This window comes from Chiloscyllium plagiosum, chromosome 14, assembly GCF_004010195.1.
Source record: "Chiloscyllium plagiosum isolate BGI_BamShark_2017 chromosome 14, ASM401019v2, whole genome shotgun sequence".
NCBI lineage: Eukaryota > Metazoa > Chordata > Chondrichthyes > Orectolobiformes > Hemiscylliidae > Chiloscyllium > Chiloscyllium plagiosum.
In genome coordinates this window covers 79,607,447-79,632,200 of record NC_057723.1, presented here as the reverse complement: position 1 = coordinate 79,632,200, position 24,754 = coordinate 79,607,447, and the positions used below count along the sequence as shown (strand labels likewise).

Sequence of the window (24,754 nt, the reverse complement as noted above, 5' to 3'; positions counted from 1 at the left end):
ATTCATTTTCAAGCAACAAAATTGGTTTATTCAAAGCAGTTTTAAAGTCACTACATAATTCCAATCTTTAAACGGTAAGTTACCAGCTGTCACGGCCATAGAAGATAAAGATTTCAAAGTTCAACCAGTTGGGCTTTGATTCCAAACAAAATCTAGTATGTAGGTGTGAGGCCAAAGGTGACAAGAAGCAGAAGTGCTGAGCTGAATCTGTAAGGACAGGTGAGATTTTTATTGAAAATATAATAAAGGTATCAGGCACTGAAACAATGAACATAAAGTAAATGATTATGATTTGGAGAATCAAGAAGATCCTTGATTCGGAATAGTGGGTCAATATGGAAATACTATCAACAAGACTATTAGTAGTAGAATGTATCATGAAGACACAAACCTAAAATTCTTCTAATGCAAATCAGTGATGCAAAATTTATACTATTTGTACATTCTGGGCTCACTATATTCAAGGGAATATTAATTGGGCTGGGAAAGTTTCCAGAAAAGAGTAAGGAGGATAATTCCTGGACACTAAAAAGTGAATTATAAAGGAAGATTCAAATACTTGTTTTCATTCAAGAAAAGTTAAGACAAAATCCATTTTTAAAACGAATACAGGAATTAAATAAAAGGTGAGATGCAAGAAAGGTATTGAACCTAAATTAATAGCAATTATCTAAAAATACAAGTCTCGAGCAAGATATGAGATGACTAAGATTTGATTTCTTCATGCAGAAGGGTGGAAATATGATTTTAATTTTCAGATGTTTTGATTAGTTTCTTTAAAAATAGCTAAGCACAGATGAAGAGAATCAATATGAAGTGGAATATGGCCCATGCATATCAGAAACAGTCATGCTTAAAAATACCTAACCTTATATTCGTTATGATAGATGAATACACAGCAACCAGGGTTGAGGTCCTTGACAATGAGAAAATTTAAACTTTTTTCCTGAAGAGATTAAACTGACCGAATGATGTACGTGATACAATGTTAATGGAAGGAACATGCCTGATACCCTTTATCTTATGTTTTCTAATCTTACCACGGCCATGTGTTCTTAAAAAATAATTTTACATCACGACCTTTTAGGATGGATTGGGAAAGAGCAGCTTGTAACGAATCTCTGAATTTACACAGCAAAAAAAAAATCAGTTCTCTTACAGAATCTCATACAATCCAATTTAAGCAAACATCAATATATAAAGTGTAAAAAAAAGCACCACAGTACTGGACACACCAACTGATCTGATGGGAGGAATGTGTATTTCATACTGAACTGAATAACTATGCTCCCTTCTTAAAGATTAACTTTCCAGTGAAGGCAAACAAATTGTAATTGCGATTTGTAATAACATTCATTGTTTAGTTCAGAACATGTAATATTTTTCATCTTCAAATCAACTAAGTTTATTTCAACACCATGATGCATTCAAAATGATGACTGCAGTTCAAAAGTAATCCATTGGTTGAAAAACAATTTCTTTATCTGAGGTTACAGCAAAACAATAATGATAAGTATTTTATTTACATAGCGGCTTTCATAATCTGAGAACTTTCCAACCATTTTTTGTACTGACTTTTAAATTGCAGCCACTGTTGCAGGAAACACGGCAACTCTTTCGCTCAATAATGACGTGATATTCAGGTGTTTTAATGCTGACTTAGGAATACAAATTAGCAAGGCCATCACAGAAAGCGCCCTATCCTTCACTGAAACAGTGGCGTAAAAATATTGATAACAAGGAGCTCTTGTGGTGCAGTAATATTGACCCTATCTCTGAGTCAAGAGACCTGGGTTCAAGTCCCACCTACTCCAGAGGTGTGTAATTGTACTCCCGAACAGTTTCATTAGAAAATATTTTTAAAATCCCCATGTCCACCTGAGAAGGTAGCTAGAGCCTCAGATCAACAACACACCAGATAACAACACTTCTGACACATGTCACTGCCCCAGCACTAAAGGATCAACGTTGACTTTTGCGCCCCAGTCTATGGATGAGGCTTGAATCCACAAGCACACTAAGTTAGACCAACACTTTATTCTTTGGTAGGACTTTTTAAAAACTATTTCTGTGATTATATGTGTCTCAACTGAGCATATTTGTGACATAAATGCCAATAATTTGATCCTTAACCTACTGATTTTAGTCACTTTGGTTAAATACGTGAAAGAAAGAACCACGCCTCATTCAAAGATAACACAAGAAAAGCATACAGGATGCAGGTGAATTTGCCTGGGGCTAGGCAAGCTTCAGTAACTTTACTGCTGAAATCTGTGCCCAAGGTCTGGCCACAGAATGAAAGTCTCCAAGGAAAGTAGCAATCTCTTCAATTTCCCACACCCCAACCATGTGATAAATGCTAGAATTTTGTTTAAATTCATGGTTAAAATGAAACTGGTTTCATTAACTGTAAAGGAATCAATTGGGTTATCTGAGCCTCCAATTCCAAGACTGTAGATCTATGAAGCAGCAAACATTCAAATTGACCTAGGAGGAACTTATGCAAGGAGTGCACTCAAATTGGTTTCATTTCTCGGTTTGACTGGCACAGTGCTCTCCCACTTTGAAGAATGATTCAATGTCTCAAGTAAGTGCTGGAATTTTATCCAACTCAGCAAAATATGAGCAAAAGCAATCTCAAAAAGCAGATTAAAGTATGCAAAAAACTATTGTATGCATACAATGTTGTATGTTTGCTAGAATTTGGAAGGATTTAGCAAAACTCAGCAGACCCACACAACTTGCAGAACCAATGAATGCTTTACAATAATGGATGGAGTGCTAAGTCAATATTTAAATATAGATATATAATATATATATATAGCAAAATACTGCAGATGCATAAGTCTGAAACAATATCAGAAAAAGTTGGAAACACCCAGCAGGTCAATCAGCATCCGTGGAGAAAACAGATACTTTTCAGGTGTGCACCCTTCTGGATAACTGAAAAAGAAGATGACAAGTATATTAATACAGTCAGAAAGAGGGAAGGATATATATAAAAATGACAAACTTAAGTGGAATCAGAATGTAATGATTAAACAATTAACTTCTAGTCAAGTGTCAAAACAATGTACTAGAGAAATAAAAAAAGAAAAAAACTCCCATAAATGGTCAAGGAAGTAAGATGTTTGAGGAAAGTGCAAGAAAATGAGAGATTTCAAACTCCCAGAGGTAGTTATGAAGAGACTGTGCAAAAATTTGAAAAGGAAAATATAACTAAAGTTCTGAAGTTACTGAAATCAGTTCTCAGACCAGAACCTTAGAGAACGCATAGAATAAACAGATTATTGTTCCATACAGCAAAATGGAACAAGACAGAAGGCTAATGACAGAGGTCACAGTGGAAGGAAGAGGAACAGTTTAAGTGATTAACATTAGGCAGTTCTGAGTCACATACCCAGACAAAAGGAGATACTTAGCAGGGCAGTCAACTGGTCTACATTCGTCCTCCCAGTGCAGAGGCCACTGCGTCCTACACAGCAACTTACAAGAAACACAAATTTAATATTCCACAGAAATTCTGACAACACTATGGAAAGTGGTAACCAGGCAGGTATTTCATCTCCTAAATACATATAGGGAAGTGCCAACAAAATAAAAGCAGGTCCATCATGTCTACTACTCAAGAACACTACTTCAACCTTTGTCAATTCTGTTATTCAGATCTTCAAAAAAAATCCATTAATTTCTCAAAAACAATTTCTCATTCATAAATCCATGCTATGTCCAAACAGTTCATTATTATCCAAAAGTCATTTTCCCTGCTACTGATGCAAAACTAACAGGTCTTCTAGTTCCTCACTTTCGCTCCCTTCCCTTTTAAAGAGTGTTGTGAAATTTGCTACCTTACCTTCTTCAGGAACCAGTTCAAAAATCTACAGAATTATGGAAGATGATCATTAATGCATCCAATATCTTCAAAACCATTTCTTTCAACATTCTGGGGAAGAGATTAATAGGTCCCAGTGGCTTAATACCTGTTTCCAATTAATGTTTCCAACACTTTCAACTAATACTAATTTCGTTCAATTCTTTATTCTTCTTACTCTCTTGAAATCTACAATCCTGGGATGTTTCTGCACTGTACATTCCTTAGAAAAAATAGGCAAAGTAAATTTGGCTTTTCTGCCATTTCTCAAATTCCATCTCCAACACTCTTGCATTGGACCCACGTTCATCTTAGACAAATATTTCCTTTTTACATACCTGCTGAAGCATTCACTGTTCATTTTTAGTTTTGTTTTGCTAGTTTTCATTCATATTCTTTTCTCCCTTTATCAGTTTCTTGGCTTTCCTTTACTATATTCTAAAAATCCTCAGCTTTATTACTATTTCTGGCAACTTCATGAGTGTTTTTTTAAAAAAATCTACAGGTCTGAACTTTGTTAGCAACAGTGGAATGATATACTTAGGGCTTTGAAAGAATGTATAGTTGCTTATAAACTATCTAATAGTTCTTGGAAGACTATCCATTACCCATTACCTATGTAATATATTGTGCCTGTGAGTCAATTTGCCCCTCATACTTTCATAATTTTTTTTGTTCAAGCTTAACATCTTGGTTTCAGAATAAACTACCTCACTTTCAAAAAATGTAAAATTCTGTTGTTTTTGGTCACATACATGTTGAAATTACTCTGACATATACAGAGAGACTGTGTAATAGAAGATAAGAACTGGTAGACGGTCTCTTGATTGAGACTGGAGAGGGCAGTCAGAACAGAATAGAAAATTGGTTGACCATATCCAAACAATGCTGACTATTACAGACTGAATATTAAGAACTTCGGTGCAAAAGGTCATGATCAAACCATGTCTAAGTGAGACACAGAAGGAAATAGAATCATTACAGGAGACAGGGAGGGGAGAAGAATATTCCTCAAAGTTATGGAAATAAGTGAGCTTATACAAGAGATTTTTGGAAAACAGTAAACATTTTGATGTGTTTTATATTTCTGTTTCTCAGTTAACTGCAACTAGTCGTGGTATGCACCACTGCATGGAACACTCCAGATGGCTGCAACATGCAGCACGGGAACATCAGATCTAAGGGAAAAAAATTTTGACGGAAGACATTATTGTTGGTTCTCTTATTGAATGTTTGAAAAATGCAGTTTTAACTGAATAAGAACAGTATACAAATATATCAAGAAATTACCATATGAAGATGCTAGTGCATGGTTGATGGGATTGATAAGACACTGAAATCTAAGACAATCTGTTTTGAGGCACTGTCTACAATCTCAGGAGGCCAGGGTCAGAAAGAATATAAATCCAATAGTAGCATCACAACTGTTTTGAGTCATTGATACCCAACGTATAGGATATAGACAGTACAGCCTCCATCTGAGAACTGCTATAAGAGACAGGGTGAGAAGAATAATATTCTATCAGTTGTGGTAGCCAGTGCATTCAGATGAGAGGATTATGGTAAGCCCACCACCACAGATAAAGAGAAAACCAGGAGGGACAGAGACGCAGTACGAAATGTGCTAAGGTGTAAGAGATGAGTGGAAACCAAAATCATAGCAATCAAAATTAATTGGACAATGAGAAGCAACATTAATCATCAGCATCGTGGAAATGACAATCTGGAAGTGGGCTGAAGCAAAACATTCTCCACAACCTTAAAAAAAAGTCTGAAGTTAGGACATGCACCTATCTTTTCCCTGGAAGTAAGTGAAGTGAAAAGAGAAATTGTTAAAAGTGAGAAATCATTGCTTGGTGAAAGATGATAGATGGGAGTTTTTCTGGAGCACAAAGGGGAGGTGATGGCATGCTTATCAGTTCTCCTCAGGGATAATGACTGTAGGTTCACAGTTAAATTACGGGTGAAAGAAATCTGATATAATTGAAGTATAAAATGCCAATAGCATTGTCCTGGATGTAGAACAAAGAAATCAGCATCTCTTTAGAAGACACTGAAAATAACCACAGATTCTGACAATACAGGCATATGGAGAAACTTTATCGCACAAGGAGCAGTTTGCCATGAATAAGTAGTTCACAAAGTTATAATTTGTGACATCATATAAATTTGATGAAGGGCACCAGTAGGGCAAAGTTCCTCATCAACAAACAATCTCAAAGAAGACCTATTAAATTATACAATTATGTGAAACGTTTAAGTGAAGTAAAAGAGGACATGACTTTCAAACTGGATGCTAATTTGTGCATTACATAAGTTGAGTACTTACTAAGGTATATAATTTGAAGGCTATTTTTCTCAGGTACAAATGAGTACAGCATTTAGCCACAGAATCATCTTAAGGCAATCCATGGCAATATATAGCAGTTGATCTCCCTAAATTGAATAGCAATTATGTTGTTTTACAAAAACCTTTCAAACATTTACAAGTTAAGCATTCACTGGAAGTCACTTTCATTCTTCAGATCTACCATATTTTCAGCAGAATATTTAAGTCAGTTAGAAATACAATCAAAACTGTTTTCTATTGAGATAAGTATTTGTAGCAACATATTCCCTTTTTAAATTCAGATTTCAACTGATTATTAACTTTATTTCAGAAGTAAAATATTTTTGAATATGCAGATACAGTATATTTTAAATTTCGGAGAAATTTTTTTAAAAATGCAACTCATTTCAGCCTACTAGCTGCATGACTCCACAGCTAGATTGAGCCCACTGCATTTGACAGTTTTCCATTTATTTATAGTCTGGACTTTAAAAAACTCATGCCATCTTAAGATTATTAAGAATATTCCAAGTCACCATAGGAACTTTTAAAATAATAGATTAGAATTTCAACAGGAGCAATTTTATAACTTATGCCACTTAATGAAAACAAGTTCTTTGAAAGGTTTAGCTCCTTTTTTTTAAAATCTAAAAGGTATCTTCTAACTTGTTAAAATTATTTGTTCTTTTTATCCAATGTGAACCATCACTACTTTCAATTTCTACCAAGATCTCAAACTACTTCAGCTGCATGCACCCCAGAAAAATGCTCATTTTTGGCATTGTAGCCTGAAAGCAATCATTCCTGATTATGCTTCAATACGCAGTTTCCAATTTTTTCCTGTAGGTGGGAAGGCTTCAATTGGAATATTCACTGAATGGCATACAACCTGATAGTTTCCAGTTTTAACATATTTCCTTTTAAATTAAATGTCCTAACCTGCACTGTCAGTTAGCCAATAAAGTACATGTCAAGCCATTTCTTACTGCCTCACCATAACTCTGAATCTTTTTTTTTTGGATGAGGTACTAGATATATAGTCAGCACACAATGTGTTGCCCAGAACCTTTTAAGAGATTTAGAGGAGCAAAGCTTTTAACAACAACCCCAAACAAAGGGAGACTGGAGTGACTTAGCAAATGAACAGGTATAAAAATAACAGCCCCCATCATATATTTTTGTTAAATCAAGATATTTCAAGAGGAATTCCCTCACGCTTTCTCTCAACAATGAGATAGAGAACAGTTTTGGCAAAATATATAGAATTCTGAAAATTTACTGAGGTAAACTAACTTGTTTTTCAAAAATACATTACAACAATGGCTCTCTTGCCAACATACAAGAAAGCTTAAAAATACAGCAGATACACAAAGTGGATGTACCGTTAAAGATTTCAATCTATGGGACAACTCAATGTTCTTCACCTACATCCATGATTTAGTATGCGGTCAACTTTATAATCCATCTTTCAAATAATGCAAAATTTTCTGATCTTCTATTAATTAAATTTTAATCTCCTTAAATGGAAATGAAAATTTGGCACATGAAATCTAAATCAGACAATGGATTTATTAAGTCTACAATTCAATCAGTTGTTTGTAGCAATCTATGTTTATTCAATTTGAAATCTATTGATTTTAAATACCTTGATCAAATCTATTCAGACTTCACTGCTCTAAGCTTCTCCAGGTTCTACACATAACACTTAATTCTTCACTGTGGAAATATTCTAGTAAATCTGTTGCAGCTTCTGCAGAGAATTCACGACCTTCCTAAAGTAGGATGCATGATTGGAAAGGATACTCCAGCTGTTGTTACACTGAGTCACACTTGTTCAAGCTAGAGAATACAATCATTCACATTTCAGATGTCCAGCTACACCATCAAGTGCTGGTAGGTAAACACAGCATAGCTAGATAGCTTCCTCAAGCCGACCTCAACCTTAGTTAGAGAAGGCAATGATATCGCAATAATGTCATTGGACTACTAATCCAAAACCACAAGCTAATGATTGGGACATTTATTCAGATAGTGAAAGTGAAATTTGATTTGAGCGACATTTGAATTGAATAAAATTTAGCATTGAAAGCAAAACAAATGGTGACCATATAACTACTGCCTTTGGTCATTAAAAACCCAGCTGGTTCACAAATAGCCTTTAGAGAATTAGGTCTGCCATCATTTTCTGATCTGACCTACATATGACTAGAAACACACATCAATACAACTGAATATCGAATGCCCACTCAATTGTATCGCTACAAGCGCAGGGAAAAAAAAGGACAGACCACCTGGCCTGGACCTAATCACCAGAAACAATTTCAAAACAGCCATGTGTACACTTCAAAATACTCTTTATCAACATCTCGTGGCTTGTGCCAAAATCAGAACTGACCCACCAACCAGTCAAGCAACTAGGCATGGTCACACTCTCAGAAAATTATCTACTGATAATGTTGCAACCAACACCATCATGGGTACACCTTGTTCCACCTGAAGAGGTGGCAGTATAATGGTATTCAATCAGAGTTGCAATGAGAGCAGTGAACATTGATTCCAGACGCCATGAGGTCTCATGGCACTCGGTCAAAGATGGATAAGGAAATCTCTTGCTGATTATCACCTATCTCAGCTGATGAATTGGCTCTCCTCCATTTTGAACACGCTTTGGTGGAAGCATGGAGGATGGCAAAAGTATAGAATGTAATCTAGATGGAGGACGTCAATGCGTATCACCAAAAGTGACTTGGTGGCATCACCAATAATTGGGCTCACAGAGACCTAAAGGGCACAACTACTAAACTGCATCTGCAGCAGGTAGTAAAGAAACCAAAAGGTAAAAATCTATTCGAGTTGAAGTTCTACATTGGAGAAAGCCAATTTTGACAGTATTAGGCAAGAACTTTCGAAAGCTGATTGGAGGCAGATGTTTGCAGGTAAAGGGACAGCTGGAAAATGGGAAGCTTTCAGAAATGAGGTAACAAGAATCCAGAGAAAGTATATTCCTGTCAGGGTGGAAGCCTGGTAGGTATAGGGAATGTTGGATGACTAAAGAAATTGAGGGTTTGGTTAAGAAAAAGAAGGAAGCATATGTCAGGTATAGACAGGATATATCGAGTGAATCCTTAGATGGGTATAAAGGACGTAGGAGTATACTTAAGAGAGAAATCGGGAGGGTAAAAAGGGGACATGAGATAGCTTTGGCAAATAGAATTAAGGAGAATCCAAAGGGTTTTTAAATGAGTATTTTGCATCAGTATTTACTGTGGAAAAGGATATGGAAGATATAGACTGTAGGGAAATAGATGGTGACATCTTGCAAAATGTCCAGATTACAGAGGAGGAAGTGCTGGATGTCTTGAAACGGTTAAAGATGGATAAATCCCCAGGACCTGATCAGGTGTACCCGAGAACTATGTGGGAAGCCAGAGAAGAGATTGCTGGGCGTCTTGCTGAGATATTTGTGTCATCGATAGTCACAGGTGAGGAGCTGGAAGACTGCAGGTTGGCAAACGTGGTGCCACTGTTTAAGGGCGGTAAAGACAAGCCAGGGAATTACAGACCAGTGAGCCTGACCTCATTGATGGGCAAGTTGTTGGAGGGAATCCTGAGAGACAGGATGTACATGTATTTGGAAAGGCAAGGGTTGATTAGGGATAGTCAATGTGGCTTTGTGCGTGGAAAATCATGTCTCACAAACTTGATTGAGTTTTGTTGAAGTAGTAACAAAGAAGATGGATAAGGGCAGAGCAGTAGATGTGATCTAAATGGACTTCAGTAAGGCTTTCGACAAGGTTCCCCATGAGAGACTGATTAGCAAGGTTAGATCTCACGGAATACAGGGAGAACTCGCCATTTGGATACAGAACTGGCTCAAAGGTAGAAGACAGAGGGTGGTGGTGGAGGATTGTTTTCCAGACTGGAGGCCTGTGACCAGTGGAGTGTCACAAGGATCGGTGCTGGGCCTCTACTTATTGTCATTTACATAAATGATTTGTATGCAAGCATAAGAGATACAGTTAGTAAGTTTGCAGATGACACCAAAATTGGAGGTGTAGTGGACAGCGAAGAGGGTTACCTCAGATTACAACAGGATCTGGACCAGATGGGCCAATGGGCTGAGAAGTGGCAGATGGATTTTAATTCAGATAAATGCGAGGTGCTGCATTTTGGGAAAGCAAATCTTAGCAGGACTTATACACTTAATGGTAAGGTCCTAGGGAGTGTTGCTGAACAAAGAGACCTTGGAGTGCAGGTTCATAGCTCCTTGAAAGTGGAGTTGCAGGTCGATAGAATAGTGAAGAAAGCGTTCCTTTATTGGTCAGAGTATTAAGTACAGGAGCTGGGAGGCAATGTTACAGCTGTACAGGACATTGGTTAGGCCACTGTTGGAATATTGCGTGCAATTCTGGTCTCCTTCCTATCGGAAAGATGTTGTGAAACTTGAAAGGGTTCAGAAAAGATTTACAAGGACATTGCCAGGGTTGGAGGAATTGAGCCACAGGGAGAGGCTGAACAGGCTGGGGCTGTTTTCATGGAGCGTTGGAGGCTGAGGGGTGACCTTATAAGGGCATACAAAATTATGAGGGCATGGTAACGATAAATAGACAAAGTCTTTTCCCTGGGGTCGGGGAGTCCAGAACTAGAGGGCGTAGGTTTAGGGGGAGAGGGGAAAGATATAAAAGTGACCTAAGGAGCAACCTTTTCACGCAGAGGGTGGTACGTGTATGGAATGAGCTGCCAGAGGATGTGGTGGAGGCTGGTACAATTGCAACATTTAAGAGGCATTTGGATGGGTATATGAATAGGAAGGGTTTGGAGGGATATGGGCCAGGTGCTGGCAGGTGGGACTAGATTGGGTTGGGATATCTGGTCGATGCTGTACATCTATATGACCTGTCATAAATACGTCTGCCAATCACTGTTTATGTAGAGTCAACACTGACAAGTCCTTTCGGAGATGAATTTCCATTTTTACATCAAGAAGACCCTTCACTGATGCTGTGCTACATGGAACAGACTTCAATAATATATAGCAACTCAAAATTAGGTATCTGGAGAGACATTGTGGGCCATCATCAGCAACAATTCAGACCATCAAAATCGCATTGTCACAACCAAGTGATCAAATTGAAGTTTGATTATTCTGCCACATCCAATCTTGGCTAGTAGTGGACAATTAAACAGCCAACAGAAGGAGGATTTACAAATACCAACATCCTGCCTTCAACCAAGAGTGCTGAGCTGCTAATTAATTTCAGTCTCTTTTTTTTACAAAAATGAACTATTTGCCTCATCAACCTATTAAGAGATGTTGTTACATACCCCTAGAACATCTGGAACTTGAGACAGGGCCTCCTGATCCAAAGGTATGAACACTAGAACTGTGCCAGAAGAAGGTCCCCTCTTATGGTCCCCAGAATCAAAGATGACATACAGAGGAACCTCGATTATCTGAAGGACACAGACAGGGAGTATTTCGTTCGGTTAATTGAATGCCAATAATCGAATGCTGGATAACACAGCTAGCCAAGCATCGAGACCTTGCGATCTTGTTTGGATAACCCGGAATTTGGTTAATCGAATGCTGGATAATCAAGGTTCCTCTGTACTTTGCAACTAAATCCATTCACTCCATGTGATACCAAGATTCAGCTGAAGACATTGAATACTGCAAAGGCAATGGGCCCTGACAATACTGAGCAACAATACAGAAGACTTCTGCTCAAGAACCAGCAGAGCCTGTAGCTAAGTATGGCTAACAGACCTGCAAATTTCCGACGATGTGGAACATTACCCACGCACATAATACAGAAAAATCAGAACAAATCACCCAGCCAATAACTGCCCTATGAGTCTATTCTCAATTAACTGATGGACAGAGGCATTGACAGTGCTATCTAGCAAATTTGCAAAGGAATAACCTGCTCATTGACACTCAATCTGATTTTTGTCTGGCCGGTCAGCTCCTGACTTCAGTCTTGATCTAAACAATGACTAAAGAATTGAACTCCAAAGTGAATTGCGACTGACTGCTCGACATCAAGACCTCACTTGAATGATAACAGCATCAAGTGCATTAGCAAAAATGAAATCGATAGGAATCAAAGGGAAGCTCTCAGTTGGTTGAAGTTTTACCAGCACAAAGGAAAGTAATTGTGGTTGCTGGAGATCAATTGCCTTGTCCCTAAAACAGCATTGAAGGATTTACTCAGTATAGTGCCCTGTGCCCAGCTACTTTCTGATGCTTCAATGACTTCCTTTCCTTCCATCACAAAGTTGGAAACGGGGATTTTTGCACAACATTCAGCTCCACTGATGACTCCTCAGGCACTGAAGCAATGTGTTCACGTGCAGCAAGACACAGATAACATCTAGCCTGACAGATAAAGTGTCCAAGTAATATTCACACCAGGCAAGAACCAATCAACAACCACCTCCAACAAGAAAGAATCTAACCATTGCTTCATAACAGACTATAGCATTATCAGTGCTGAATTCCTCCACTACCAATATCCATTTTATAACGGACTAGATATTGAACTGGTAAGAAAGTAAAGACTGCAGATGCTAGAGATCAGAGCTGAAAAATGCATTGCTGGAAAAGCGCAGCAGGTCAGGCAGCATCCAAGGAGCAGGAAAATCGACATTTCGGGCGTAAGCCCTTCTTCAGGAATGCCCGAAACGTCGATTCTCCTGCTCCTTGATTTGAGTTTTTCAAGCAAGTAACCAAAAGGATTAATGAGAGCAGAGTGATACTTTGTTTATATGGGCTTTAGTAAAGCCTTTGATAAGTTCCGCATGGTAGACTAATTAGCAAAGTTAGATCACATGGGATTCAGCGTGAGCTTGCCAACTGAATGCATAACTGGCTTAATGGTAGGACACAGAGGGTGGTGGTAGAGGGTTGTTTTTCAGACTGGAGGTCTGTGACTAGTGATATTCCACAGGGATCAGTGCTGGGTCCACTTTTGTTTGACATTTACATAAACAATTTGGATGAGAATATAGGAGGCATAGAATCACAGAATCCCTACAGTGCAGACGCAGGCCACTTGATTAGTAAGTTTGCGGATGACACCAAAATTGGTGGTATAGTGGATAGTGAAGGTGGTTATCTAAGATTATAAAGAGATCTTGATCAATTGGGGTCTATGGGCTGAGTGGCAGATTGAGTTTAAATGGCATCCCACTATAGAAAGGGTGCAAACAAATCAGGAGCGTATGCAGAAGATTTACAAAGATGGCTCCAGGGATGAGAAAATTCAGTTGTAAGGATAGATTGGAAAGGTTGGCACCATTCTTCTTGAAAAGAAGGTGAAGAGAAAATGTGATGGAAGGGCAAGGAAATGTCAACAGGGAGAAACTATTCTCACTCATGAAAGGATCAAGACTGAGGGGCATAGAGTTAAAGTTTTTTTTTAATATTGTTCACTCATGTGATGTGGGGGTTACTGGCTGAGTCAGTAATTACTACCCATCCCTAGTTGTCCTTGAGAAGGTGGAGGTAAGCTACCTTCTCTAAACACTACAGTTCTTTAGGGAGAGAATTACAGGATTTTGATCCAATAACACGGAAGAAATGGCGATTTATTTCTAAAGTCAGGCTGGTGAGTGGCTTGGAGGGGAACCTGCAGGCAGTAGTGTTCTCATGTTTTGTCTGCCCTTATCCTTCAAGATGCAAGTGATCATAGGTTGGAAGATGCCAAGGAGCCTTGATTAATTTGTACAGAGTATCTTGTAAATGACACACACTGTTGCTGCTACTGAGTGTCAGTGGTGGAGGGAGTGGATGTCTGTAGATGTGTGCTGCCAATCTTTGCCCTGGACGGTGTCAAGCTTCTTGGGTATTGCTGGAGCTGCACTCATCCAGGTAAGTAGGAAGTTTTCCATCACATCCAACGTGTGCCTCTAGATGGTGCACAGGCTTTGGGGGGGTCAGGAGGTGACTTACTTGCTGGAGTCAGGTAAGTTGCTCACTGTATGTTTCCTAGTCTCTGACCCACAAATTCTCGAAGCAATTTGTCAATAAACAAGAGCAATGTGTAATGAAGCAAGAGCAATGTAAGAAAACAACGTTTTCACACAAACGGTTCAGGTCTTGAATACAATAGCTGGATATGTGATGGAGTTAGGAACAATCGAGGCATTCAAGAGGTCAGATTATTGTCTGAATTAAAATATTATGCAACCATATGCGGAAAGACAGCAAAGTGGCATTCAGTTATATTGGAGACCAGTGCATGGTGATGGGCCAAAAAATCTTTTTCAGCCCGGTAACACTTTTGTGATTTTTGTTTGAGCATAGGAGGTTGAGGGGTGACCTAATAGAGGTTTATAAAATCATAAGGGGCATAGATAAGGTGACTAGCAGATGTCTTTTCCCTAGTATGGGGGAACTTTTTCAGGTGAGAGGAGAAAGATTTAATGGGGACCTGAGGGGCAATTTTTCACAGAGGGTAGTTTGTATGTGGAATAAACTTCCAGAAGAAGTGATAGATGTAGATGCAGGTACAACTATAACATTTAAAAGACATTTGGACAAGTACATGAAGAGGAAATCTGAAAGGCAAATGGGCTAAATATAGGCAAGTGGGACTAGTTTAATTTGGGAAACTTGGTCAATCAGTTGGTACTGAAGCGTTTGTTTCCATGCTCCATTAATCTATGATTCTGCAACCTTTTTGTAACAACAGCCAACAATCAACCATTTTCAGGTTAGTTTCGACCAGAGGTTTGGGGTAATTGGCACAAGGATTAGAGAGGGCATAAGAAAAAACATTTTCACCCAGAGTGAGCTGAGTGTCTGGAATTAACTGCTCAGTTTGGAGGTTGAGGTGTAACCCAATTAAATGGAACCTAGATCTGCATCCTAAATCCAAGGCTATAAACCAGATGCTGCAAAATATATTATAAATGGTAGGTCTCTGACAAGCACAAAGGATCAGAGGGACCTTAGGTGTGCACATTGACCAGTCCCTTGAGATAAGGTGGATAAAGTAGTTAACAAGGCATCTGGTATACTTGTCTTTATGGTCATGACAGATTGTTTAAGAGCATGGAGATTATATTGGAAGTTTATAAAACATTGGTTAGGCAACAGCTGAAGCATTGTGGACAATTCTGGAAATCTGCGATTGTACTGGAGAGGGCAGAGTAGATTTACTAGAATGTTGTCTGGGCTAGTTAGTTTCAGCTGTGAAGACAGATCCAAAAGATTGGGGTCGTTTGCCTTAGAGCACAGCAGATTGAAGGTGTAAATGATGACATATAACATTATGAGAGCTGCAGATAGGGTTGACAGGAAGAAACCTTTCCCCTTAATGGAGGGATCAGTGACCAGGGGCAAAGATTTAAGGTAACCGGCAAAAGATTCGAAGGAGATCTGAGGAAATATGGGATAGGGTAATTAGATGGTTGTTTTTAACCAGGTCTTTTTATGAACTATAGATTTCTAAGACCCCATAAAGCTGGATTAGAATACTTTTTAATTTGTTCTGTCAGCGTAAACATAATGAGCTTAATGGCCTCTTTCTGTGCTGAAATTTTTCTAGGATTCTACAGTGCACTTTTTAAAGCATCAGACAAAACTTATGATCATTCGAGAACTAGATCAGTTTGGTTACATCTCAGTTATTCCTGGGGAGACCTCTTTGTTACTCTTCGCTATATACCCAAATTCTAGCCTTTCCTACAAAAGGAAAGACCATCATTACATTCAACCTATTAAGTTGTAATGTTAAGATTAAATTCTATATCTCTCTAGACATTAATGTAATGACAAAGGGTTAAATTGTACTGTCTTTGGGTGGGAGCGACATTCATGCAGGAATGTGGATGACTCCCTTCCACTTACTACTACGCTCCTGCTATTATCAAATTATACTCTCATTCAGTCCCTTCCATTCAGAAATACTTTCATAGCCATCCCCTGAAGCTAGGACATATCACACCTACATTGCCTTAGGGTCAGGAAATTGTTTGCATAACGATTCGCTAGGACGAGGACATTCACATTATCTCCGAGGATGACCTCATCCTACCACTGTTCTGGGGTAACATGTGGTGGTGGTTTTTTTGGGGGAGGGGACAGCAGAGTACCCATAAACATTCTGAACTGACCTGTATAAAGGGGATGTGTTTTCTTTGTTCTGGCCTTCTGACTCTACTTCGCACACTTGCGAAGAGGGTCAAAGGGGGTCGCCTAGCTTGTACAAGCTTTACTAAACTTTAAATATTTGCAGAAGTTGTGTGTGTGAGTTGCATCTCTTGTGGGAAACCTCGGGAAAAGAACCTAACAATGTTTCGTCAGGATCTTATGTTTCGGTATGTCACACTTTGGTCTTCTAAACTGCGAAGTTGTACAGGTTCACAGAAGATAGAATGAAGTCAGATCAAAATGAGAATTGACCTCTGGTGAAGCTGCTCCATTAAGGAAAGACCATACATGATTCATAATGCACTGTCTTGTTAATACTAGTTTCATTATTTAATAAATAACCTTAGTTTCTTTCACCAAAACTTCTGTTTGCAACTTTGTTACAAACCAAAATAAATGTTCAAATAATGGACCTTAAAAATTCCTAGTTTGCTCAGACATGGTAGATTGTAAGTAGTTGAGGTCCTTACACATATTCTTATAGTGTCCTATTAGTTTGCTTAACTTGAAAATTATGCTATTACATTTGCTACTAGTCAGTCAATTCCTCCAACACCAAGAATGTATGTGCAGTAAACTTGTATATGATGCCGCATCACATGCTTTTCACCAAGTTATATTTCATTCTACCTTACTTGAAGATCCTAAAACATCACCAATAAGTTTGTCAAACATGACTTCTCTCTCATTAAAATACAATCAAGCATAATCAATTGGTGTGTTTTTAGAACTGGCCCATTTCTGTTTCCTCAAAAATGGATTCCAACATTTTCCCAATGACAATGGTTAGCAGAGCTGGTTTCCAATTTTCTGCTTTTATGTCTTACTCTCTTACTGAATAACGGTGTCATAGTTGATATTTTCCAGTGCTGACAGCTGTCCAAATTTCAGAAATTCTGAAATGCATCCAACTATTTCTACAGCCATTTATTTAAGATGACATCAGGAGCCATGTAATATTTTAATCTCATTAGTTTGCCTAGTAATATTTTTCTCCCTTCTTTCTAAATGATGTTTCTATTATTGGGATGTTTTAATGTCTTCTACCTTGAAGACAAACACAAAACATTCGAGTTTCTGTTATTTCTTTGTTGCCCATTATAAATTCCACAGTCTCACCCTCTAAGGGATCAATGTTTACTTAAGTTACTCTCTTTTTGTATTCTTGTTGTAAGTCACACATATCATTGCTATGATTCTCAGGGGAGAAAGTGATTTTTTTTTAGGTCGGGGTGAAAGGTATTGAAGAAGGGCTTATGACCGAAACGTCGATTCTCCTGTTCCTTGGATGCTGCGCTTTTCCAGCAACACATTTTCAGCTATGATTCTCAGCGGTATACTCAGTTGATTTTCTTCCTCTCGTACTTTAGTAGTTCTTTTCTGGCTTCTAAAACTTCCTGAATCTTGGTCTACCAGTAATCTTTCCGACACTATAACTCAACGTGACGCCATCCTTACCTTCTTTAGTTACCCCCAACTGCTCCATCCTTCTAATGAATCTTTACCGAGACTACAAAATTCCCCAATATTTGCTGTCACTTATCCTCCTCCTTACCTATCAATATATTTTTCCAGTCCACTTTAACCAACTTCCATATACTTTTATACTTCCATAATTGCCTTTACATTTAGTGTATTCGTTTCAGACCGATGCACCTCTCACTCAAACTGACTGCAAAATTCTACAATGGAATGATCCCTTTTATTTACACAATTATTTATGTAGGGATCATTAATTAATCCTCTCTCATTACACATTACGATATCTACAATCACCTGTTTACTGGTTAATTCCAAAACAAAGAAACTGTCCCAAAGACACACTATGAACTCATCTTCAAGGCTAACGTCACCAATATGATTTACCTAATCTGTAAATGAAATATTAAAGTTGCCCACAAGTATATTCCTTTCAGATGAGGAAGGGCTTATGCCCGAAACGTTGATTCTCCTGTTCCCTGGATGCTGCCTGACCTGCTGCGCTTTTCCAGCAACACATTTCCAGCTCTGATCTCCAGCATCTGCAGACCTCACTTATTCCTTTCAGATCCCAATTTTTTTTTTTGATTTACAGTGTTGGTAGTCCTATAGAGTGCTCTCACCAGAAACTGCTCTCCTTCACTATTTCTTAATTTCACCCAAAATAATTTGATTTTTGAGCTTTCAAAACAAGATCATTCCTCATTATTGTATTATCCCAATGTTACCTCTAAATTGTTCTGTCCTTTTGAAGGCCTTGGTCAGAGTCTACATGTGTCCAATTCGGGCTCCCTGACACTGTGATCGAGACATTTTTAAAAAGTGCTGGAAATGCACATCTTAAACTTTGCCTCTTTTCCCACTCTCTACCGAAGCTTTCACTCTAAGCACTCCTAACATTGTCATTTTTACTTCAGCTTTCCAGCGTTTAGCGTACTTACTTTTTTGTTTGGTTTGCTGCAGAAAGCACGCACTAGAATACTATCCACAGTTGAGAAAGGAAGAAATATAATAAACAAATTATAGTTTATTTGCGACTTGCTGAGATTATAAACCTATCTTTACAGGTGGACATAAAGGTGACCACGAATACTGGGAAGCACATCACCTTGAATGCTCCACGCATTATTTAATCGCCTGCAGCAAAAGAGGATAACTTCCCATATTTACAAAACCGGTGCAGGTCGTCAAGTTTTCCTTTCAGCGGGGGGGTCACAAATTACATGCGAGTAATTAAACTTCTGTGCCCTGTCTCATATATATTACAATCCCCAAACCTTCACAATTTGCTTCCTGTGGTTTATCATGTTTTCCCAAGTGTGTAACCCTCCCGCGAGATTTACATTTATTTAAATGCCGGCGAGGAAGCAGCTTTCGAGTTCCTGCGGTTTATTTACAGGCCAAGGGCGGGGGGTTTATTTACAGCTGCCCGAAAACCTGAGGAAAGGAGGGAAAAATCCCTATGAATCCTTCACACTCCTCGAGATGATTTATCTGGCATTTTTCTCCCGACACAAAATAAGTATGTTTTTTTTTAAAACAAACACCTTCTAATAGTTTATTTGCGACTTGCCGAGGCTGCGGCGAGGTTTTATTTGTCGACGCCCGCCCGCCCGCAACGAGTAGGATTTTTTTCTCTCTGTTGATCCTTTTGTAAAACCGTCGCTGCTCGGCGGGTTTTCTCGCGGAGGGATGCCCTCAGATTTTTGTTTTCCCCAGGAATGAGAGAGTGAGAGTGTGTGTGTGTTTACACGGTCTGGAAGGTTAGTGTGTGTGTGTGTGTGTGTGAGGAACAGGCCTCTCTGGAGTTGAGCATTTTCTCTGCGCGGCCTCTCCCTTCCATCACAAAATGGCGGCGCCGCTCGGGCGGGCAAGGGGGAAAAAAAACCGACCGTTAACCGACTCTCCTCCAACCCCCTTCAACAAACATTCCCTCCCACCCACCGTTTTTCCCACGGTGCCCCCTCCCCCTCTTTAGGAGTCTCAGCGGGAGGATATTTAAAACCTTTTCCTCTTTCCTTTCCCCTCCTCCTCCTCCCCCCCATCTCTCTCTCACTCTCCACAGCCTCACGCCGCTCTCTTACCTCCAGCAGCCGCTCGAGCGAGTGGGAGCAGGCCACAGCCCCACCATGCACCGCGCGGCCCGGCACACCCATGCTGCACCGCGCTCCGCCCGAGCGGGGACGACAACAACAGCGCATGCACAAACCCCGCCCCGCCCACCAACAAACTTTGTTACAAGCGAGGCGCACGTGACGCATCAAGGCGTCCCTGGAGCATTCCGTCCCTCTGCCGTCTTGCATGGCGAGGTAGTGCTTTTCCAGCTTCACCTGTCTGCAGTGCTCACTGTCTCCGTTTTCTGGGAGCAAGTTTGCTGCAGATGCTGGAATCTGTACTGAAAGCAACAAGTGGCTGGAGATCACAGCCGGTCAAGCAGCACCCATTGGAGAGAGAGCTAACGGCTGGAGTTTCGATGACTCTTAAGAGTTGATGTGAAGGAGAGAGTGAGGATTGCCGATGTTGGAGATCAGAGTCACAAAGCTGGAAAAGCATAGCCGGTCAGGCAACGTCCGAGGCGCAGGACAGTCGCTGTTTGGAGCAGAAGCTTCCTAATGAAAAGTTTATGCTCGAACCATCTACTCGGATGCTATCTGACCGGCTGTGCTCTTCCAACACCATACTTTTTGAGAGCTGGTGTGAAGTCAGCTCTTAGAGTCTTCTGGACGGAAACTGGTCTAGATGATTCTTAATCAGCTGGTGGTTATATTGGATAGCAAGGGTTCAGACCTAGGTCAAATGATGGCAAATGGGACTAGCTTAATTTAGGATATCTGGTCGGCGTGGACAAGTTGGACCTTTGCGTCTGTTTCCGTGCTGTATGACTCAATGAGTTCAAGTCAGCTCTGATGAAGAGTCATCTAGAGTCAAAACATTAGCTTGCTTTATCTTCATGGACACCTTCCAACCTGCTGTGACCTCTAAGGTTCCATTTTAGATCCACCATCAAAACATGAATAAAAGCATCTCCACGCTCAGTTTTGCTATTTTATCAATTTTCCTAATCAACCTATTCGGAGATGTTATTACACACCTTTGGAGCTTTTGGGACTCTGATGAAAAGTCATCTAAACTCAAAACATTAGAAAAGAATAAAATATCCTTTATTATAGAATGCACTCCTGTACTTCTGTATGGGGGTACAGTGAAAAGTTTTTATACAATGGCAGTCTTTAATGGCACCATCTTATGTATAAGTACCTAGATACAAAGCTTGGATACAAAAGAGGAATAAAAGGAAAAGTAGCAGCATTACTTACAGTGTGTAAAAAATAAGTTAGAAATAAGATAATTATAGCATATTATAATTAAGGATGATACTATTATAAGGATTGACATTACAGTCTGGTAAAGAATTTCAAATCGAGAGAAGCTCAGCAGGTGGTCTGACTACCCATGTCAGGTACCTGCCCAACACCTGTCATTAGCTTGCTCTCTCCATGGATGCTGCCTGACCTGCAGTGCCCTTCACCATTTTCAGCTTTCAGTAGATTCGAGCATCTGTAGTAATTTGCTCCTACTTGAAGCTGGACCTCCTGGTCCATGGGTGAGAATGTACCCCTTGCCACTAATTCACTCATGAGATGTAAGCATGGAATTTATTGCTCATCTCTAGCCATCCTCAATAAGGTGCTGCTCTTCCAAAAAAAAACCCCACAGAACTTCCAGTGCTGAAAATCCAACAAAATCAGAAATTTCTGGACAAAACACAACAGGTTTGGCAGCACCTGTGGAGAGAAATAGAGTTAATGTTTCAGCTCCAGGAACCCTTCTTCAGAAAACTTCCAACAGGATCATGGCTGACCCTTTACCTCAATGCCATATCCCTGCATTCTCTTCATATCTCAATGTGTTTAATGAAAATGAAATCTCTATTTTGAAGACACTTGAGCCTCCCCTGCCGCCTTCAGTAGAGAATTACACAGGTTCACTACTTTTAAGAGAATAAATATTTGTTGTGGTTGTGTTCGCCGAGCTGGGAATTTGTGTTGCAGACGTTTCGTCCCCTGTCTAGGTGACATCCTCAGTGCTTGGGAGCTTCCGTGAAGGGCTTCTGTGATCTTTTCTCCGGCATTTATAGTGGTTTGAATCTGCCGCTTCCGGTTGTCAGTTCCAGCTGTCCACTGTAGTGGCGGTATATTGGGTCCAGGTCGATGTGCTTGTTGATTGAATCAGTGGATGAGTGCCATGCCTCTAGGAATTCCCTGGCTGTTCTCTGTTTGGCTTATCCTATAATAGTAGTGTTGTCCCAGTCAAACTCATGTTGCTTGTCATCTGCGTGTGTGGCTACTAAGGATAGCTGGTCGTATCGTTTCGTGGCTAGTTGGTGGCTAGAATAAATATTTCTTCATCTTGGTCATAAATGGTCAAGACCACAACCTGAAACTGTCCCCTTCTATTGAATTATTATCAGGTGTTCACATCACTTATTTCAGCGTAGTATTTGCCATTTTTGAAAAGTTACTTAAGTCTGTAAAGACCTCAGATAGTAATATGAATGATGGAAGTTGAAAATCAATCATTCATATTTTGTTATCATGTTCTGACTCCAACTGTCCTCAAATGCAAAAATCCACCAAGTTGTATCTCACGCATAATTAGGCTATTAATGCTGGCTTATACTTGTGCTTTTGTGCATCCCATGAATGGGTAATAAAGATTTGATTCAATATTAGAACAGACAACAATAGAAAACAGGCAATGATAAAGATGCTTCATGAAAAAATATTGCAATTGAGGGAAATAGCTAAAATAATTAGAAAGGAAAATTGAAAAAGAATGTCAGAACACAAACAATATGGTGTGGTAAAGGGGTGGATTATAGAGAAAATATTTCTTTTGTAGGGATGAGCATAATTAATATAAACAGTCACCAAAAGAGCAAGAATTCAGAAAAAAACCTGGAAGTAAGTTTGCTCACTGAGCTGGAAGGTTTGTTTTCAGACATTTTGTCACCATACTACGTAACATCATCAGTGAGCCTCCAATGAAGCGCTGTGTTCTGTCCCATTTCCTATTTGTGTGTTCGGGTTTCCTTGAGTTGGTGATGTTATCTCTGGTTCTTTTTCTCAGAGGGTGGTAGATGGGGTCGAAATTGATGTGTTTGTTGATAGAGTTCAGGTTGGAATGCCATGCTTCTAGGAACTCTCGTGTGTGTCTCTGTTTGGCTTGTCCTAGAATGGATGTGTTGTCCCAGTCAAAGTAGTGTCCTTCCTCATCTCTATGTGGGTCATGTGCTTTTGTGGCTAGTTGATGTTCATGTATCCTGGTAGCTAGTTTTCTGCCTGTTTGTCCAATGTACTGTTTGTTACAGTTCTTGCACGGTGTTTGGTAAATGACATTTGTTTTACCTAAGCACACAAATAGAAAGCGGGACATAACACCAGCGCTTCACTGGAGGCTGACTGATGATGTTATCTAGTATGGTGATGAAACATCTGAAAATGAACCTTCTAGCTCAGCGAGCAAACTTACAGCCAGAACCTCAACATATCTTCTCAAACCTCTTTACTCAAAGATGGTGATAATGCGGATCTCCTTAACAGAATTGAAGTAAATAGTACAGATGTATTTAACAAAATGCAAGTGAATAAATGGATACAATAGTAGATTTAAAGAAGGCAAAACATAAGGCTGTTTGAGTGGAGCATAAAGATCAGGATGGACTGGTTGGGCCAAATGGTTCGTTTCTGTCATATTCGTAAATGAGCATCTGTTTCGAAGAAATCGGGTACAATCTGATGATGTAAAAGGTGCAGATGGATAAGGAGAATTAAAAAAACAAAAATGTACCACTTGATTAATCTAGTAAAATCAATACAAATTAAAAAGGAAATCTTATGAAGGATGAAGAAATGGTGGAAATATTAAATAAGGTTAGTGCTTTGTTTTTTAATTTAGCCCCTAGCTGCTCATATTGTCCCAGCAGAACCTCTTTCCTCCACCTATATCATTATTTTTGAGCAAAATAAAATGTAATTCCGCAAAAACAAATTTGCGCCATATATAAGCTTATGAGGTGCTCAAAACCTCCATGAATCCATGTAATACCCTGTAAATCCCACTTTCGAAATAGAACCAGTTTGACTCAACGTTAGAACACAGACAGACCTCACACCTTAATGCATTGTCTGAGCTGAAATGGCACCTATTGTTAGAAAAGCTAGAGATAGCTTGAGAATGTAATTTAAAAGTAGTTCTGGGATTTACATATTAAAGAACAGAAAGCAGCAGATCCCATTCTAAAAGATGAAAGACTGAATCTAAAATTGTTTACTGCATCATTGCATCTCCATAACACTGTACTTTGACTATAAGTTCTGTGTCTTATGGTTTTATTAGATTAGATTAGATTAGATTACAGTGTAGAAACAGGCCCTTCGGCCCAACAAGTCCACACCGACCCGCCGAAGCGAAACCCACCCATACCCCTACATTTACCCCTTACCTAACACTACGGGCAATTTAGCATGGCCAATTCACCTGACCCTGCACATCTTTTGGACTGTGGGAGGAAACCGGAGCACCCGGAGGAAACCCACGCAGACACAGGGAGAACGTGCAAACTCCACACAGTTAGTCGCCTGAGGCAGGAATTGAACCCGGGTCTCAGGCGCTGTGAGGCAGCAGTGCTAACCACTGTGTCACCGTGCCTATTCTCCACAACCACCTGATGAAGAGCAGTGCTTCAAAAGCTAGTGCTTCCAAATTAACCTGTTAAACTATAACCTGGTATTGTGTGATTTTTAACTTTATCCGCCCCAGTTCAACTCCAGCACCTCCAAGTTATATGATTATTACCTACTAGATCTTTCCTCTCCCACTCCAAGTTCCTCTGGATTCCTGAATGCAGGCACCA

General features: G+C 39.5%; 1 protein-coding gene across 1 annotated transcript in view; it reads right to left on the bottom strand.

The window, feature by feature from the left end:
- Positions 1-20,021, bottom strand: part of LOC122556835 (matrin-3-like) — a 94,174-nt gene extending 74,153 nt beyond the window's left edge. Inside the window, exon 1 of the mRNA XM_043704071.1 lies at positions 19,923-20,021. The gene's annotated coding sequence lies outside the window, so the exon portion shown is untranslated. The remainder of the gene's footprint in view (positions 1-19,922) is intronic.
- Between the last annotated feature and the right edge of the window lie 4,733 nt (positions 20,022-24,754).